This window comes from Zootoca vivipara, chromosome 3 (genome assembly GCF_963506605.1).
Source record: "Zootoca vivipara chromosome 3, rZooViv1.1, whole genome shotgun sequence".
Lineage (NCBI taxonomy): Eukaryota > Metazoa > Chordata > Lepidosauria > Squamata > Lacertidae > Zootoca > Zootoca vivipara.
Window position 1 is genome coordinate 52,593,656 of NC_083278.1, and position 18,597 is coordinate 52,612,252.

Genomic DNA, 18,597 nt, shown 5'->3' on the forward strand with positions numbered 1-18,597 from the left:
GCTGACAATGTTGTAGCATTGGTGCCAAGCAAACCTTTTGGGGAGGGAATTCCATAAATGAGGTGCCACCACCAATAAGGCCTTTTCTCTAGTTGCCACCTGCCTCACCTGAGATGCTTGGGGCATCTGGAGGAAAGCCTCTGCAGATGACCTCAAGATTTGGGAGCATCTGTCTCTTCAGGTACTTTTTCTCTAAGGAATTTAAGGCAATGTACACATTTCTCTTCTTTGTTATCCTTATAGCAACTCTGTGAAGTAAGGTGGGCTGAGAGATACATTAAATAGCTCAAGGTCACCCAGTGAGCTAAATGGTTGACTGGGGATCTGAATCTGGATGTTCCCAGTCCAATATAGCAATCTCACTACACTGATGGCCAAATTTCTTCTCCATCCACCTGGCTTAGAGATCAGTCACACTCTGAGCATGAGGAAAATCCACAGTTTATTCAAAGCAATTGTATTGGGTGCAGCCTCTGCTTTAGAGCATCCCTCAACCTTTCAGAAGTGCAAAGGAGAGAGGAAAGGAAGGCGGTGTTCTGTTGCACAAATGCAAGTCCCTTCTGCTGGAAGATGGATACCATTGGCTGTCATTCAGAAACTTGTATGGTGCAAAAAATTATGCATTTTTATTTGGAAGAAAATCCCATTGAAAATCCCATTGCTTCCGAAAACACAAGTTACCACTGACCAGTTGGGAAGGAAAAAAAATGCTTGGGGTATACATTAATCTAGAAAACAGCCCCCAAAGGGGAATTTTGTACGTCCCAGTTCACGTTTGTGCATCTTTGGGCATAACCTGGTGTTCTGAGAATGCTAGCAATAGAGTTGTTTTAGCTGTTTTCAGAACTACATCTGGAGATCAACCCACTCTAATCCTCCTTTGTCCTTGAATATATTCACTCCACATTAATACTATATGTATGCATGCAGGGTTCCATAAAAAAGATAGCAAAGAAAATAACTGGAGACTCTATATACCGGTATGTTAAAATACAAAACAGAAAAGATATGCTATTAGGATAAGAAGCTGAAAGTTAGGCGGGATAACTTTGATAATGTAATACAGACAGACAGGAATAGGATGCCATGATTATGTGCTAAGAAGGTAAAAATGTTTTGAGAGGTGGGATGTGAGCATTGAGGCAGGGCATGTGAGTTTGCAAAATAATAGGATAGCGCAATGGGAGGAGAAAATCAGTCAGGATTGTAAGTAAATGAAAGCTTACAAAATAGCAAGAGTTGGTTTAAATTCTGCATTGTTCTGCTAATAGTCTTTGACAAAAGTGGCTTGGAGGCACCTGAGGGTTTCATAAAATCCTATCCGCCATTACCCGAGGGCTTGAAAGAATCTCTCTTTTGTTCAGAACAAAGGTATTTTGTCACACTAAAAATAGTACAGAATAATGAATTAAGCAAAGGTAAGATGCTCCGGCACAATTTAAAGCATTTGTGCCTTCCTGTTTTTCTTGGGGAAAAATAAGATCCAGAGGAGTGTTAAAATGATATGCAGACAACATTATATGTGTATAGTATTATAGGTAAAGGTAAAGGGTAAAGGGACCCCTGACCATTAGGTCCAGTCGTGACCAACTCTGGGGTTGCGCGCTCATCTCGCATTATAGGCCGAGGGAGCCGGCGTACAGCTTCCAGGTCATGTGGCCAGCATGACAAAGCCACTTCTGGCAAACCAGAGCAGCACATGGAAACGCCGTTTACCTTCCCGCTGTAGCGGTTCCTATTTATCTACTTGCATTTTGATGTGCTTTCGAACTGCTAGGTTGGCAGGAGCTGGGACCAAGCAACGGGAGCTCACCCCGTCACAGGGATTCGAACTGCCGACCTTCTGATCAGCAAGCCCTAGGCTCAGTGGTTTAACCACAGCGCCACCTGGGTCCCCTAATAGTATTATAAGAGATTATTAAATATGACTAATGGTAGTCTCAGGGGTAGGCCAACTGGTGCCTTCTGGATATTGTAGGATTCCATCTTCCACTGTCCCTAACAATTAGCCATGCTGGTTGAGCATGATGGGAGTTGGGGGCCAAGACAATCTGGAGGGCACCGTGTTGGCTATCCCAAAATATAGGTAATATTATCGCCGTAATTGGCAGGGTGGGTTTCCTTTGCCCTCTGTCACCATTACCACTACCCTCGTAAAATTGCAAGGCTCATTTCTGGAGCAGGAAGCCTTCCCTACTCATGTAGGCGTCCAGCACTGTTTAGAACTTTGGAAAACCAGGAGTCTAAATCATGTAGGAAGCCTATGAAATCAGGCTCCCCACTGCAGAAGTTCTCTCTCCAAGAAATGGAGGGCACCAGGGAGTAGAACTAACATCACATGGCAGATCTAGAATGCCTGAATTAAACTTGAATGTGGCATTTGAGCCACAGACTGAGCCTTTCCTTGTTTACTCATGAGTAGATCACATCATGGTTCCTAATCCCAGGTAGGTGCGCACATGATTATATATGTAAATGTTCTGAAAAATTGAAAGGCAAAACCCTGTTGTTGTTGTTGCTTTTTTTAAAAAAAAGGAGTGGCAGAAATAAACACTTGGCCCTATCAATAGCTTGGCAATAGATTGATCTCCATCACTGCAGAGTTACTTTATGGAAGAGATCCAGAAGAAGGCATTTAATAGTTGGAACATTATGTGTAAAAGAAAAAGGTAGGTTACATCACCTGGGGATTTAGTATAACATAAAATAAAATAATATATTTTCAACAAAAAGGTACATTGAAAACATGCCAACAGTCTATGCTTAGCGTCTCGAAGAGACAGATATTAAAACTGAGTTGGGGATGTCAAAAGTTCAAGCATTTCCTTCTCAATTAAAATGCTAAGATGAGCATTCCCATGTGAAGAGCACAAGTGGAACTTACTTATGCTATTGTTTGCGTTGGGAACCTCAGGCCTGTGGCCTGGAATAGGTCTCAATTTTGCCTGTGATGCTCTTTCAACCGAACCATGCCCACTTGCCCAACACCTGATGTCATATGTCTGGATGGCTACAGGGTCTAAACTCTGGCACCTGTTTTTAGTGCCAGGGCATGGGGAACCTTGCAACCAGGAATTAGAGGGGAATCATCTAGATCAGGCATGTCAAACCTGCGGCCCTCCAGATGTTTTGGCCTACAACTCCCATAATCCCCAGCTAGCAGGACCAGTGGTTGGGGAAGATGGGAATTGTAGTCCAAAACATCTGGAGGGCCGCAGGTTTGACATGCCTGATCTAGATCAACAGGTGCTGTGTCAGACAAAACAAACTTGCGTCCTGCCATCTTCCCTGCACCCTATCACATAAACCAAACCTTGACAACAAGCTTAGAAATACAACTGTGGTCTACCCCAATAACTTACAACCTGATCAAAGCCATGTGTTAATGACATTTACTAAGGAAGATATTTCTTTCTTTCTTTCAAATAACCCTTTCAACACAGAAGGGGGCCTTGTTGGGGTTCAATGCAAATGTCATGAAAGCACTCTCTTGCTCAACTTATCCACTCCTTCTTTCTTGTCTGTTCATGGCATTGGCAGCAGCAGTGACTGTGCTCCTGAAAACTTTACGTTGCCAGGTTTTTCTTCTTCTTTTATTCACAAAATGTGTGGACAGGAACCCTTTGTTTTCCATCTAGTTTGGCTTCAGGGAGCATCATGTAGCCAAATAAATTAGCTATGTGCCATTATCCCCAAGCCAAAGCAGAGTGAGGCGATGTTGTTTTTTGTCTTCAGTCTGTTTTGGCTTCATTGACAACTCCATATAGCCAATGAGATTTGGCTTGGTGATGACATCTGAAGGAAAATCGAGGGGTGGGGATGGACTATAATGTTTCCTGCCTTCATTCTGGCATTTTGTAGTCTGAAAAACAAAACAAAACTGTGCGCAGCAGGAGCAGACCATTTCCATCTCTCTCTCTCTCTCTCTCTCTCTCTCTCTCTCTCTCTCTCTCTCTCTCTCTCTCTGGTATATTTTGACAATCCCCAATTTAAGGCAATCCTTGTGCAACTCCTTTTTGTGAGAGGAAGTTACATTGAAATTAATTGGACATGCAGGACCAGGCTTAATGGCTGTCAATTAAAAATAATTCTTACAGAAATAGTTTTTGCAAACCTGTATAAATATTTCATTCTTGACCTAAAATTTAGATTTCTGATCTTTGGGATACAATGATTTTAGAAGAGAGTCGAAATGCAAGGTGGGATTGGAGCCACTGATTTGCACGGCATAAAGTTCATTTTGGAGCAAGACGCTGCAAAGGTTGCAAATGCTTAGATCTGTAACTTCTTTCACAATCTTGTCCCCTTGACCCTTACCTTGTTTTCTGACTATGGACTTCTTTACAGCCTTGTACTCAAAGTTACCACCTTATCCTTTCTGGCAACTGTCAGAAACATTTCCCTTACAACTAAGTGCTAGCCACTTAACTAGTGTGTTCGTTGCTTTGTGCCTACCTTTTTCTTGAAAGGTTTTCTTCAGTGCCTGAGTACGCTCCATCTTCTTCTGTGCAATGCTGAGCTTGTGAGATCAACAAGCTTTCGCATACGGAATTGGCCTATTTCAGAAACAAGACATTTCTTGAGCTCATGAGCATACACCCAAGGCTTAGTACACAGATGATACACATAACCAATTGTCATGGACTGGTTGGACACAGAGGAATGGTGGGAGGAACCAGCTGGAGAACCCAGCTCCTGACCAACAGGGTGGGAGCCAGTTCCTCATGCAATAATCTCTCTTGCATAAGGCTACTCCAGTTGCATAAGAGTCACATGGGTCTTGCCAGCCAGGTGGGAAAGATCCATGTAATTGGCTGAGATATTGGTCTGAATATTGGTTGCCAATTCTTTTCTGGGCCCAATTCAAGGTGTTCACATTAGTGTTTAAAGGCCCCAATGGCTTATGCTTCAAATATCTGAAAGACTAATTCCTTTGCTAAAGAGACTCTTGTGTGTTGAGATTATTCGTGGCAGCCCTCTTTGTAGTTCTACCACCTTCAAAAGTTAAAGGAATGGCTGCCTGGTAGAGGGCATTCTCTGTGGAATCTCAAAGGCTGTGGCAATCCTTCCTCACAGAGGTGCATCTGGCACCTTCAGTATATAGTTTCTGCTGTATGCTGGAGATGAACCTCATTACCTTGGCCTCTGACACCTGAAATACGGTTTTTCAAAACTCACCATATTCCTGTAATTGCAATTTGTTCGAACTGCTTTTAATATTCAATTTTACATGGTTGTAACCTGCCACAGTTAACTGTTGTTTAGGGTTGCCATATTTCAAAAAGTAAAATTCCTGACACACAAACAAAAAGACCCCAAAATTGTTGAGTTTTATTTGGGAACAAACCCAAATTGTTAAGCTTCTTTGGGGAAACCCAAAATTAGTGATTTTAAGCTTTTGGAACTGTTTCTGCTGCTTTTTTCGTTGCCATACATCTGGGTTTCCCCTGACATTACCGTTTCGGCAAATTTCCCCCCTGACACCATTTTTACAACCAAAAACCAGGACATGTCAGGATTTTTCCTGATGTATGGCAAGCCTGCTGTGGTTACCTGATGATAACCCACTGTGGGACCTGATGATGAAGGGTGGGTAATTAATTGAAATAACAACAACAGCACAAATTCTCCAGTAGTGTAGGACTGCATGAGGAGGAAGTGATTCTGTGTGTATCTAGGGGTTGAAATATGTCTTTAGTTGTGGATATCTGTGTAAGTGATTAGAATTAATGATATAAAGGTTGCAATTCTTCCTATTTTACCCATTCCCGCCCCCCCCGCCCCCGAGTAAACATGCCTAAGATTGTGCTGCAAGTTCATAGCATTATGTCGCTCACACACAATAACTTTCCAAGGCAATAAGCAAACCAAAACAAGTCATTCTTTAAAATACGCACTTCACTGAATTTTGCAATGAAGTTCTCCAGCCGAGTAATGGACACATATATGCATATACCTCAGGAAGGTATGCATAAAATGCATATATTGATGAAAATAACATATGGATATGCATTGTATTAGGGGAAATTGCTTCGCAGAAATTGTGTATATTAGTCAAAGTTGCACACAAACAGGTGCATATTGTGAGAAATCAGCACTGATGAAATTTCACGAGGACTTATTCTTTTAATTGCAAATAGATGTGGAAATATGGAGAACTGAACTTAAGGCTGGAACAATCAGAACTGGAGAGAAGCCTAAATCTATGAGTACAGGTAAGAGTCAACCTTGAACTTGGGTTGCGCCACAAGGAAGGGAGTCTGCAGCTGATATATCCATATATGCTCCTCCCTCCTCTTCTGTTTCTCTAACTCCAACTATGAATGCATGAATAAGGCTCTTTCCTGATTTTTATTATATTAACCATTGGTGGTCAGAGAAATAAATGGGAGAATTAACAAACTGAGTGAAAAGCACCCAGATACTAGGCCTGTGCATGTGGGCTAGTTTTGTATGAGCTGAGAAAGTGGAGAGCTCTCAGGGGACTGAGTATATACCTTAAAAACAATCAAAGGATTTGAAAATGTGAATCCACTTCATAAACATGAAAACGGCTGTTCATTATTTCATCTCTACTTTTACACTTCAATTACCAGTCCTAGGCCATGACAAAAACTCTGCGATGCTATGTTTCCTTTGTTTGAGTGTGTTTGAGAAGAAAACTTGCCAATTTCTTCTTCTTCCAGAATGCATATTAAAGATGTATCAGGAGTCATGTGAGAGAAAACTGATTAGAAATCCTGTCAGCCGATAACTTTCCATCTTCCCTTCAGCGATATGTATCTCTGAATGTGTTTGATGTTATGAAATGCATTTTGGTTAAATGCTGGAATGCCGAATGGGCTGTCAATAGCCTGAAGGGATGCTACATTTAAGGCATGAATCAATTCCTAGAATCTTTAAAAGTAGAAGTGTAGGGAATTAAAGTGCCTAAGGGCACAATCCTAAACATTCTTGCCAGGAAGGGAGCCTCATTGAACTCGGCAGGGCTTACCTCTGTGTAAACATGTCTAGGGCTGGGCTGTAAATATGTTATTGGATAGAACAGAAGATTTTTAAGGTCAGTTTAACTCTCTTGTTGAGATTTCTCTCTCTCTCTCTCTTTTTTTTAAGAGTGGCCTGCAGGTACAGCACGTTCTACATCAGCCGGCTAGGATGAAGCAATATTGTAAAAATAGTCCAGAAGCTCTAATAGTGCAGCATTTTGCCACTGGAGACATGTCTCATACCCATTAGCCAATCCTAGCATCCCAGGGATGTGGAACTGGTGCGAAGTGAAAACAGGGTCAGTCTGAAATGTCAGGGTTGAAAAACTCGGATCCAAATAGCTTTGAACTTTGGGGATTAGGAGAGGTTGTGGAGATGTTAAGAAACAGCACGTTATTGAAGGAAAAGGTGATAATTGTGATCCCTGGTTTGTTTGAAGGGCTACGTCTTACAAGTAGTTTTTCAGTGTTCTATTTTCCTGAAGTCTGTTCATCACTGGGATTTGGGTTTCCATTATGTAAGGTGCCATAATATCCCAGGGAGCCACAGAAGAACAGTTAGGAATCTATTTTCTATCAACTCACAAGAACTCTGTATCGGCACCTATAATAGCCCTGGATTGTTTGCTATTTGATGAGGGTTAGCAATTCTCACAGCTATGGCAATACTTCTTGGAGCTATTGTTGTTTTTCAATGCTCTGATGCGGGCCAATTTCTCTTCATGCAGGATAGTTCGCAATGACTACACAGAACATCTATAGTAGGTTCATAGGCAACATGCCATTGAATACTAGCTGATGGAAAACAACCATTGGTGTAGGCTGTTGCTTTCAAACTGTCGGTTATGGGCTTCCCCGATGCATCTGGGTGGCCACTGTGGGAAGCAGCATGCTGAACCTCGATGGTCCTGTGTTCTGTTATCCTGCGGGGCTCTTTTTACATTTTTATGTAGATATCTGCATGGATGTGTTGCACCACCTGTAAACAGAGGCACAGTGCATGCTTTACATTTGAGGACTGGCTAATGTGGTTGTGAAGCTGTACCTAAAACACATTGCAGTCACCCATACCAGCATGCTGTTTTCCCACCAGATCCATCGCGCTGTAGAACAGGGGGAGTGAGGTCGGATTGTGCCCCTCTAACTGTTCCTTTCTTTCCTCCCTCCACGTAACACGGATCTGAATCAAAGCTCAGAATTTGCTTTCTTATCAAGTACTTTGCAAGCTTTTTCTGTACCCCAATCTGGAGCAGGACCTTTCTGTGTGTGTGGTGTGTGGGTAGGAGGGATTGAACCTTTTGGTCCTCATCTGGGTCAGCACCCCTGCCTTCTATTTGCAAAGGAAGGAAAGTTCCCATTCACTTCAATGGAAGTTCTCCATAAACAACCCCCCCACTGCAGTTATAAGGGGTCTGATTTGGATCAAGACCACAGGTGAGGGCAAAGTGTTAAAGCCCCACCCCCAACCTCCACACCAGGGTCCTGATTTGCACAGCCCCTTGTCCCAGGCTGGAAATTTATGAAACAAAAAGCTTGCAAACTGCATGATAAATGTCAAGTGTCGTTTGGCTTTACAATACAAAAAAAAAAGGAAGAAGCTTGCACTCAAGGGCAAACTGTGTGATTTATGCTGCCCAGTTTTATGGATGTTGATGTTTTACAATGTTTTATCTGCTGTTTTAGAGTTTTATACCTCATACATTATTTAACTGTCTTCTGATTTTTTTTTCTGCCTGCAAAACTGCTTTGAGAGCTTCATGATGAAAAGTGGCATATAAATAAATAAATAAATAAATAAATAAATAAATAGATAAATAAATAAATAAATAAACTGAACACCATGCATGGTTTGGTTGCTGGCATGCTGGCTGGTGATGGCACTGCACCATAAGCAATAAAAATATGGCTCTCTAGCATCATTGGGTACAAAAACCAGCAGAAAGGATGGCATTTCTGGTTTTTTGAACCCCATGTAATATGTCCATCGGAAATCCATCTATTGATTTCAAGCTGTGGCAGATTTGTTTGAGTTTTTCTTTTCTTTTCTCTCTCTTTAAGAATCCCTGCAGATCTCAGTTTCTGCTTCTTCCCAGTGGGTGGAAGCCTTTAAAGGAGAAGTCCAGCCTGGAACGTCACATTCTACTTAGGTTTCTCCAGGCTGTTTGCCAGTGTTGATGGAAAGGTGTGTGTGAGTGAGATCCTGTCGTAGGTGTTCCAGTTATGAGGCCCCTGGTTTTATGAGCTCCTAACTGCCATGCTGTGGCAGGATGTTGGGCTCTGGGTTGGTATCCAACACCTCTGTCTCTCCGTGGTGGCTGGTGCTCCTTGGGACTGGGGAGGTGGAAGGCAGCCAGAGCCAATACAGTATAGGCTGAGCCAATGAACTCTAGTTTTGCCCCTCTCCTGTCCTCTCTCGCTGAGCTCTACAAGGACAAAACTGAGACTAAGGAGAAGGAAGCTGGCAGGCTAGCCCCTTGTTGCAAGTGAGATAGTAGTCAGGCAGATCCTGGCTAAGTGTAGGTGTGAGGTTGATGGGAGAATGTCTCAGTGGCTCTAATGGACCAGCCACCACTGTTGCCTCTGGTATCACTATCCTGACTGGCCCCTACTAATGCGGCTCAGGGTCAGGGTTCTAGCTGCTGTTCAGAGTGGGGGCTGATGGTGACAAGATGGGGGTACCAAATACACCCTTCCGTGCTAGTCTTCTACTCTCTTCTTCCTGGCAAAGTGCAAGGGGAAATGCATTCCTGGTAATCTATTTTGACATCTTCCGAAAGCTTGCTCATAATTAAATGGGAGAAATGGTGATTAAAAACTGTGACCATAAGGTTGTTATAAATTGCTTGGTAAACAAATTAATAACAAACTGTCAAACAGGGAGGAGGCAGTTAAAAGTAGTGCGATGCCACATTTTTCATTTTCCCCCCAATTATTTCCATGACAAATTTTTGCATTTTTTAAAAAAACCCTTCTTGTATCGACAGCTCCCCTTACACAGAACATGCAAAATAGCCCCACATTCAAGCTGCCCATTTCCTTTCCCATATACTGCCTCCCTTTTAATAAAATTCAGACTTGTCTGTTAGACACAGGCAGCCCACCACCCTCAGGTGGGTCTTCCAGAGCATATTTATTTATTGCATTTATATCCCACCTTTTTCCAAGGAGCATATGGTGGGCATATACAGGTTCTGGACTTTTCTACTTTTCCACACTGGGCTTGCATAGATTTGATGTTGAGAGAGGGCTGCTTGCTTGTGCCAGATAGGACGAGTTGTTGGCATAAGTGCTAGTCTCCTTGGACTGAGCTGAAATTTTTACTGCCGTCACAATGCATATAGACTCAAAGCATCAGCATGCTTAGATAATACGTGAAACACTGGCGTGCATTGTGCAAATTTGATATTAATAAGAAGGTACCTTTTATGCACAGCCCTTTTTCAAAAGGGAACAGTGTTTCCAAGAAGAAAGGCACTCCTGCACTATGTATTATTAACTAAACTGCTTTTGTCTCTCCTATATCTATATATGTATTGCTTGCACAGCCCCAGGTGTGCTTTCTTGTTCCTCCTGCTTGCAGTGTTTCTCCTATTTGTGTTGATCAACTCCCCCTCCCTCCTTTTTTGGTATGTGCCTCCAGGGCTTCTAACCTTGTCATGAAAATGCTCCCTTATTGTTTAATGCACTCTGCTTTGCTTGCTTCCTGCCTTTTGTCTTTACAAACCCCTCTGCGATCTGTGCCTTTGTAACAAAATGTACGGCGTGTGCGTACAACCTCTCTGCTCTCTGACAATGCATGTCAGCACTGTACATTTTGCTCTCCCATTTAAAAATCGCCCTCCCTCCTTACATAGCATATAGCACATTAACCCAGTATGGTAGGAGGGAGGATTGTGGTAGTGAAGAGAGGGCCAATGTATATGCTGCTTTGGTGACATGGCAACAGAGAGCCTTAAAAAATGATCAAATTCATCACGTGAGTAGGCTCTTTGTTGTTTTTGCTGCAACCAACTAACACAATGACTTCCTCTGGAACTTGGTAACATGGTAGCTGCTTAAAAAACATCAAAGTTCTGTATGCTCAACTCCCATATGCAAATATCAGTCCATTCTTTGAAATCTCCACCCATGGTGTGCCATGCATCAGAATCCCCCCATTGCTTTTCATAAAACTTATTCCCAGGTAAGTCAGTTTAGATGGGACCGTTGGATCCCTTCCAGGACTTTGATCCTGTGTCCAGGATTAGACAATGGCTTTAGCTGGCCACTTACGCAAGTGTCCTTATCAACATCTCAAAGACAAAGCTAGGTTGCAATAGCTACGATTAAATGATGGAGAACAATAAGCCAGAGTTGTGTGAGAGGTGAAAGCAGGCTAGAAGCTGCTCTGTGCTGCATTTTGGGGGATTCCTGGAAACCAAAAGGCACAGCAAGATAGATGGGGTTTTTAATGCTGTGAGCCCCTCCATTCTATGCTCAGTTTGTATATATGTGTAAATAAAACCTTATATCCAAGGACACCACAGTCTCTGTTCACCTTCATTCCAAAGAAAACAGAATCCTGGGTAAAGTACTTGGAACCGCTAGAGTCTCTCAGCACTTGGAGATTGGGGTGAAGTGCAATTTATATTATTTATCACATTTTTATCTCACCCTTCCTCCAAGTTGCTCAGAGTGGTATGTATGCATGCGGATGTGACGTGTTGTTCACTCCACGAGGCAGGCTAGCCTGCAGCCTATGCATCATTTGTATTTTGCATCTGAGGGGGGATTTGAACCTAGCTAAGCCTGGGCTGCCATCCAGCATTCTAGCAACTGTGCTTATGTTGGTTATCATTGTGGTGAAAGGAAATCTCCATCAAGGGGATTGACTGGTATTACTGACTTCCTTCAGAATGAGAGAATAAAGAGCAGCTCCTGGTTGCTGATCTCCCACAGTCAACATGGGCAGATGGGCTTCCCACTTTGGTCTGGCCTTCTGCCAAATTGCCTAGACCTTTGGACAGGTGCAGCAGTAAATCCTGGCCTCCCAAGGAGCAGGCCAATTACATGGGATACAAAGAAAGAAAGGGCAAACACTACGTTATGTAAAAGGAAAAATAATAACCCTTTTAGGAGAGCACGGATTATAGAAGCTGATTTTGTCAGATAATTTTGTCTCAGTCCACCATTCTGTGGTGATTTCCAGACGGGTGGCCACTATCCCATCTGTCTCTTTGAAGGTGATTCCAAAATGCTTCTCTTTCAGGTAATTAAGAGGACCAGGGATTAATGAGCAGCTTTCTTCTACCCTCTGGCTCACTGAAAAGTGGCTTTGCTCTGAAGAAATGCCTTAGGGAATTGATGTAGCAATCAATGCCAGACTGGTAAGGCTACATTTCAAGAAGGCATGATAGGCTTTCAAAGCCTTATTGGGCAAGAAGGGACCTGCAGGGCATTTCCCTCACTGCACAACCCACATTCATCCATAAGACAGTGGTGCCAAAAGCAGATAATAGACGCAGCCACAAGGCAGAGAGCCAACAGGCCCTTTAGCGTAAGAATCAGCTAAGGCAAAACAAGCAGGAAAAATGTGTTGTTGTATACAGTGGTACCTCGTTTTATGAACACAATTGGTTCCGGAAGTCTGTTCATAAACTGAAGCGTTCATAAACTGAAGCGAACTTTCCCATTGAAAGTAATGGAAAGTGGATTAATCTGTTCCAGACGGTCCGCGGAGTACTTAAACTGAAGCGTTCATAAACTGAAGCGAACTTTCCCATTGAAACTAATGGAAAGTGGATTAAACCGTTACAGACGGGTCCGCGGAGTACTCAACCTGAAGCGTACTTAACCCTTAAGCATGGGTGTAATTGGTTCCGGAAGTCTCTTCATAAACTGAACTGTTCATAAACTGAAGCGAAAGTAATGGAAAGTGAATTAATCCGTTCCAGATGGGTCCGCGGTGTTCGTAAACCAAAAATTCGTAAACCGAGGTGTTCATAAACCGAGGTTCCACTGTACTGTATAGCTAACCTGCCAATGATAAAATAAACCAAAGTGCCAGTTACACATATTCATGGCCAATAATGAGTAGTAGTTGTTGATAGGGAGGGGTGCCACCATGCATCTGACCTCCTTGCAACAGCAATGCTGCAGTTTACTGGGAGGGGCAAGGTGGCAAGGATGGTATTGTGCGTATTCACTGGTGGGAGCACTGGATTTGCTCTGTTACTGCATCCATACAGCGCTGACATCTTCACAGTTTTCTCATCTCCTTGAAGCTGCAGTGATGTTGCAGCCAGGAGGTCAGGTGTGTGATAGTACCCCTTCCTGCTGGCCATTAGTGATAGTGTGGCAAAATTCTACCCTAGGTAGAATTAAGAAATAGACCTTATTCTTCTGGGACATTGTTATTAATGTTGTCAACAATGTTGTTAACATTGTCCCCAAATTTCAGTTATTTACCATTTTCAGTTTTATTTTTGTACACAAAGAGTGCCTAGGAAATAAGAATAAGAATATCCTATGAATCCTGACAGATTCTTATGTTTGGGCTGCTTTTTTTGTTCCTGGTCAGGGAAGTGCCCATATATGGAGCTTTCTTCCCCAAAACAAAACAAAAACGCTTAGGGGGAAAAAATCCCAAGAAGTCTATTGATTGTTGCCACTGGGGTGATTTCTGACACAATCAATGGCATTGGGATAAAAATACCCCCATTGGTTGTTTTGAAACAAAAAGTGATCCAGGGAAACAGCCTTGAGTGTCCATAGCTTTCTACTGACATTTGGCTTGGGGAAGTAAAATACCCTAACATTATTTGTGTACTTTTTATAATTTTGGTTTCATGAATTAAGAAAAAAGGCGAAATAGTCAAAAGTGCCTAGGTAAGGAAAGAATGTTGGGTTATGCCAGCTAATATGTGTCCTTAGGTCTGCGTCCTTTGAGATGATGTGAATTCAAGGGTTTGGGGACAGAATGACTGGGCTGGGGGAGAGGGTGTTTTAACCCTCACCCCCAAGGTCATTTTCCTCTCCAGACAGGCTCATTTCCACTCTTGGAGCCCTGCTGGGAAGGCAGGGAAGAAACAGACTAAAAATAGCCTGGAAGGGTTTTGCAGGGAGTGAATTTTCAGCAAATTCTCCTCTGCCTTTGTCCTTCCCCACTCCCCCCCCCATAGGAATAACATAGGATGCTTCCTAAAGTGTAGCTCCACCTAAAGACCTTCATGCAGTCAAAATTCCTTTTTGGATGGTGCGTTTTCACACCTTTGCTATTGCCATTCATTTGCCATTTTAATGCTCTGCTGCATCCATCATGGATGTTGGCAGCATAGCACCACCATAGCATCAATCTGTCCTTTCTTACCAGCATGATGTTCTGTTGAGTAGTGGAGCCAATGCAATGCAATATAGACCATAATGTTTAATTGGCCAAGCATTATTGTGGTCCACTCCCCCCGTACACCCTTACTATGCCTTTGGCTGAATGACCAATTGGATTAGGCCCTAGGTTTCCTTGTAGGAAGAGATTGTAGCTCTGCAAAACCACTTTCCCTGTTGCAGCTCTGGGGCTTCCTTAATAGGCATGGTTATGAGTCATCTGCTGAGCAAGAGGTTGGGAACTGTAGATTTCAGTAGTTAAGCTGGTATCTAAGTTGCTTTTATGGTTATTGAAAGGAGTGATAAAATCCTCTTAGCAGATCATGAATTTTATATACTGAATCTGTTTGATGGATGGAAATAATCATCTTATCTCAGTTCAATCTAGCTGTAAACTGGCTACCGTCCCATTTGCCTCTTGGGATATGTCTCCGAGCTCACTCAGTGCATCTGAGGCACATGAGTCCTCCTCAGCTGAGCCTACACAGACCTCTCCTCATAGCAGACGAAAGCAGTCTCGGTGTGGATATCCTTGTCCACACAGCTGCAGGTAAGATGTGGAAACGAAATTCTGCATGACCTCTGCTTTGAGGATGGGCACGTGAAGGACTGCTGATTGCCTATTATTTTACTGAAATGTGCGTTTGAGAGATGAATGGCCTGCCCTCCTGGGTGTTTCTGTGTGAGTCACTGTTCTCAGCATGTCTTTCTGAAGGCAAGCAATTCTGCAGTGTCTTTGCACTGGGAATGACTGAATGATACAGAGATGCAGCAAAATTACCCCCTGGAGCTCAGGGGAGCCTGATTGGATGGCAACAGTGCCAGAACTGTGGTTCATGTAGGGATGGAACAGGCAGCCTCTTTGGACTTGCAGGTAACTTTATTGAATGCAATCATTGCACACTTAGAAGATTTTGTAATGGTGCACAGATTAGCAACAACAGCAACAACAACAACTGTTGCTGTTTATTTCATATATGCTTTTTGGCAAGAACAATCCACCCAGAGTCTGGGCTAAAAAGGATATGGTCCTTGCCTCCATGCCTCCAGTAGTGATCCCTCAGTTATGGTGGCTATCCAAAATATGCCCTAACCACTCCTGAATTACTGGTCTAGACAATATCAAATTACTGTACTGAGGTGGCATGCGAAAACATTCCTCTTCAACCAGGCCTTTGCCTGATTAAGCAATCTATGGCCTTTTAAATGTGTTGTGTGTGTGAATAATAATAATAATAATAATAATAATAATAATAATAATAATCATTGATACTGGATATGACAGGCTCTGGTTGGTTTGTACATGCATATGGGAATACAGTGGTACCTCAAGTTACAAAGACCTCAGGTTACAAAATCCGCTAACCTGGAAGAGTTACCTCCAGTTGAGAACTTTGCCCCAGGATGAGAATGGAAATCGTTTGCCAGTGGTGCAGCGGCAGGAAGAGGCCCTATTAGTGAAAGCACGCCTCTAGTTAAGAACTGTTTCAGGTTAAGAATGGACCTCTGGAACGAATTAAGTCCGTAACTAGAGGTACCACTGTACTCTGCTGAGTGCTTGTGGCATATTTGTGTAACCACTAAAACTGTATTTAAATTGGACTGTATTTAAACTGGACGCAGGTGGCGTGTGGTCTAAACCACTGAGCCTCTTGGGCTCGCTTGCTGATCAGAAGGTTGGTGGTTCGTATCCCCGTGACGGGGGGAGCTCCCATTGCTCAGTCCCAGCTCCTACCAACCTAGCAGTTCAAAAGCATGCCAAAAAGTGCAAGTAGATAAATAGGTACCGCTCTAGCGGTAAGGTAAACAGCATTTCCATGTGCTGTTCTGGTTTTGCCAGAAGCGGCATAGTCATGCTGGCCACATGACCCGGAAAAACTGTCTGCGGACAAACACTGGCTCCCTCGGCCTGTAAAGCAAGATGAGCACCGCAACCCCAGAGTCGTCTGTGACTGGACTTAACTGTCAGGGGTCCTTTACCTTTACCTTTTTATAGTCCCTATGGTCAAAAAGACATAGTAATACTACATCTAATAATAATAATAATTGGCGGGTCATTATTTTGAATCTATGACCATGATATTCACATACATTCTAGCCCTAAACCTATACATGCAAGCTACCTGGCCTTCAACCATATGATTTTAAACTATGAGGTAAACCCACTTTGATTCATACTTGAATACATTTTTTTTGAAAGGATGAGTGCTGCTATTATAATGACAACAGTACTTTCAGAGTAATTAGTGTACTGCAAAAAGAAAGAAAGAGGGGTTAGGTTTATCAAGGGAATCTGAAGGGACAACCCACTTCATGATATATTTGATACTACAGTATAATATAAAGCATTTTTAGTAGTGACACTTGCCAACAAAAGACTTGGAGAAGTCACTTGTGGTTCCACCACTTGCAACCAATGCACACATCTCAAACACACAGTAATAATTTTTTTTATAGCACCTCACAAAGTAAGGTGAGTTATAAAGATTTTATCACTATGCATTTGGGACAGCCATATTACATCACCACATATCCCCTCCATAAACATTCTGGCTCGCTATCTCTGCTAGGTGAGTAATCTTGTTCCATACAGATGACTTCTGAAGTTAGCTGTAGCATTTAACTTATCACTGCAATATGGTTTGCTCTGCATTGTGAATTCAGCTTTATTTTATTTTTTTATGCAGTGCTGGGAAGGTCTATCATAATGTAGGAGAAGGACTTGCAACCAAATTTTGCACTGAGGAGTGCTTTGGGTTCTAGCTCTCCATTCCAATACTCCTCAGGCTTCCATCCACCCAAATTTCCCCTGAACATTGTACAACCTCTATCTGTTAGGGCCCTGTGGAATGAACCTTGAAAAAACAATCAAAGTGAAGAACATTTATTTAGTTGGAACCATCATTATACAGACAAATAAAAAGTTGCCCACAAATAAATAAATGCATAAGCAATCTGGATGAACCTAAGTGATGCCACAAATAGTTCGTCTGAGCCCAGGGAGAAGGTCTGGTAACATTTGTTTGCCAACTTTGTAGTCAGCCAGTCCAAATGATAATCTAATCAACCAAAGTTCTGGTCACTCCACAATTGCTATCTCTGCAAACAGCTTTACAAAGCAGTGGGACAAAACGGCAAATAGCAACTTGGACATTGCAACTCGAAGGATGGGGCTGTAGCTCATTGGTAGAGCACTTGCATTGCATGCAGAAGGTCCCTGGTTCAATCCCTGGCATCTCCAGGAAGGATTGGGAAAAGACTGCTGCCAGTCATAGTAGGCATGGACCAATGGTCTGACTCAGAATGAGGTAGTTTCCTGTGATCCTTTGACATAGCCCTGCAGTCACAATACAAATATAACAAAGAATGCTAGATATACAAGAGCCATAGCTGCCAAGTTATCCCTTTTTTAAAGGGATTTTCCTTTATGCTGAATAGGCTTCCTCGCGAGAAAAGGGAAAACTTGGCAGCTATGACAAGAGCTGATTCCCATCTCTTTGCATGCATAAACACACATTCAATAACACATGTCAATGAATTCAGTTTAGCTTATACAAGGCAGGAGTCCAGAAATAGAGTTCACTTCACCAGCAGAAGAAGCTTCCATCACTTTCCAGACCTTCCCTCCAGGACTTTGCCCTTATAGAGCCTAACCATTTAGTTCATGGTGATATACATGCTCTGTTCTCATTGGGCTGGTCCTCCCATCCCTTTAGTCTTTCCCCCCTTTTTGTACATCTCTAAACCTTGGAGTTCTCATGAGCCTTCTGATATTTCCCTCTTGTGCATGGATGATGCAGTTTTGGCTATGTAATAAGGCTTGGCGCTTGTAGTCCTGAGTTACCAATTGTGGCTGCGGATACACTATAACTCAGGCACCCCCAAACTGCGGCCCTCCAGATGTTTTGGCCTACAACTCCCATGATCCCTAGCTAACAGGACCAGTGGTCAGGGATGATGGGAATTGTAGTCCAAAACATCTGGAGGGCCGAAGTTTGGGGATGCCTGCTGTAACTTAAAGTCATAGTCTTTCCCTCAGAGAATTCTGGGAACTGTAATTTATACCTCACAGAGTTACAATTCCCAGCAACCCTTAACAAACTACAGTGCCCATAATTCTTTGAGGGAAAGAATATGATTTGAATGTGCTTTAAAGGTATAGGATACACACACAGAGACACACATATATATAGAGCGCACAACAAGGAACCATGTGCCCCATTTCTAATCTTTCCTTAGTTATTTTTAT

The 18,597-nt window shown here is 42.7% G+C and overlaps 1 long non-coding RNA gene across 1 annotated transcript in view; it reads left to right on the forward strand.

Moving 5' to 3' along the window:
* LOC118082171 (uncharacterized) overlaps positions 1 to 18,597 on the forward strand; it is a 44,418-nt gene that overhangs the window by 11,789 nt on the left and 14,032 nt on the right. The window contains exon 2 of the long non-coding RNA XR_004692200.2: positions 6,141 to 6,215. This is a non-coding gene — a long non-coding RNA (uncharacterized LOC118082171). The remainder of the gene's footprint in view (positions 1 to 6,140; positions 6,216 to 18,597) is intronic.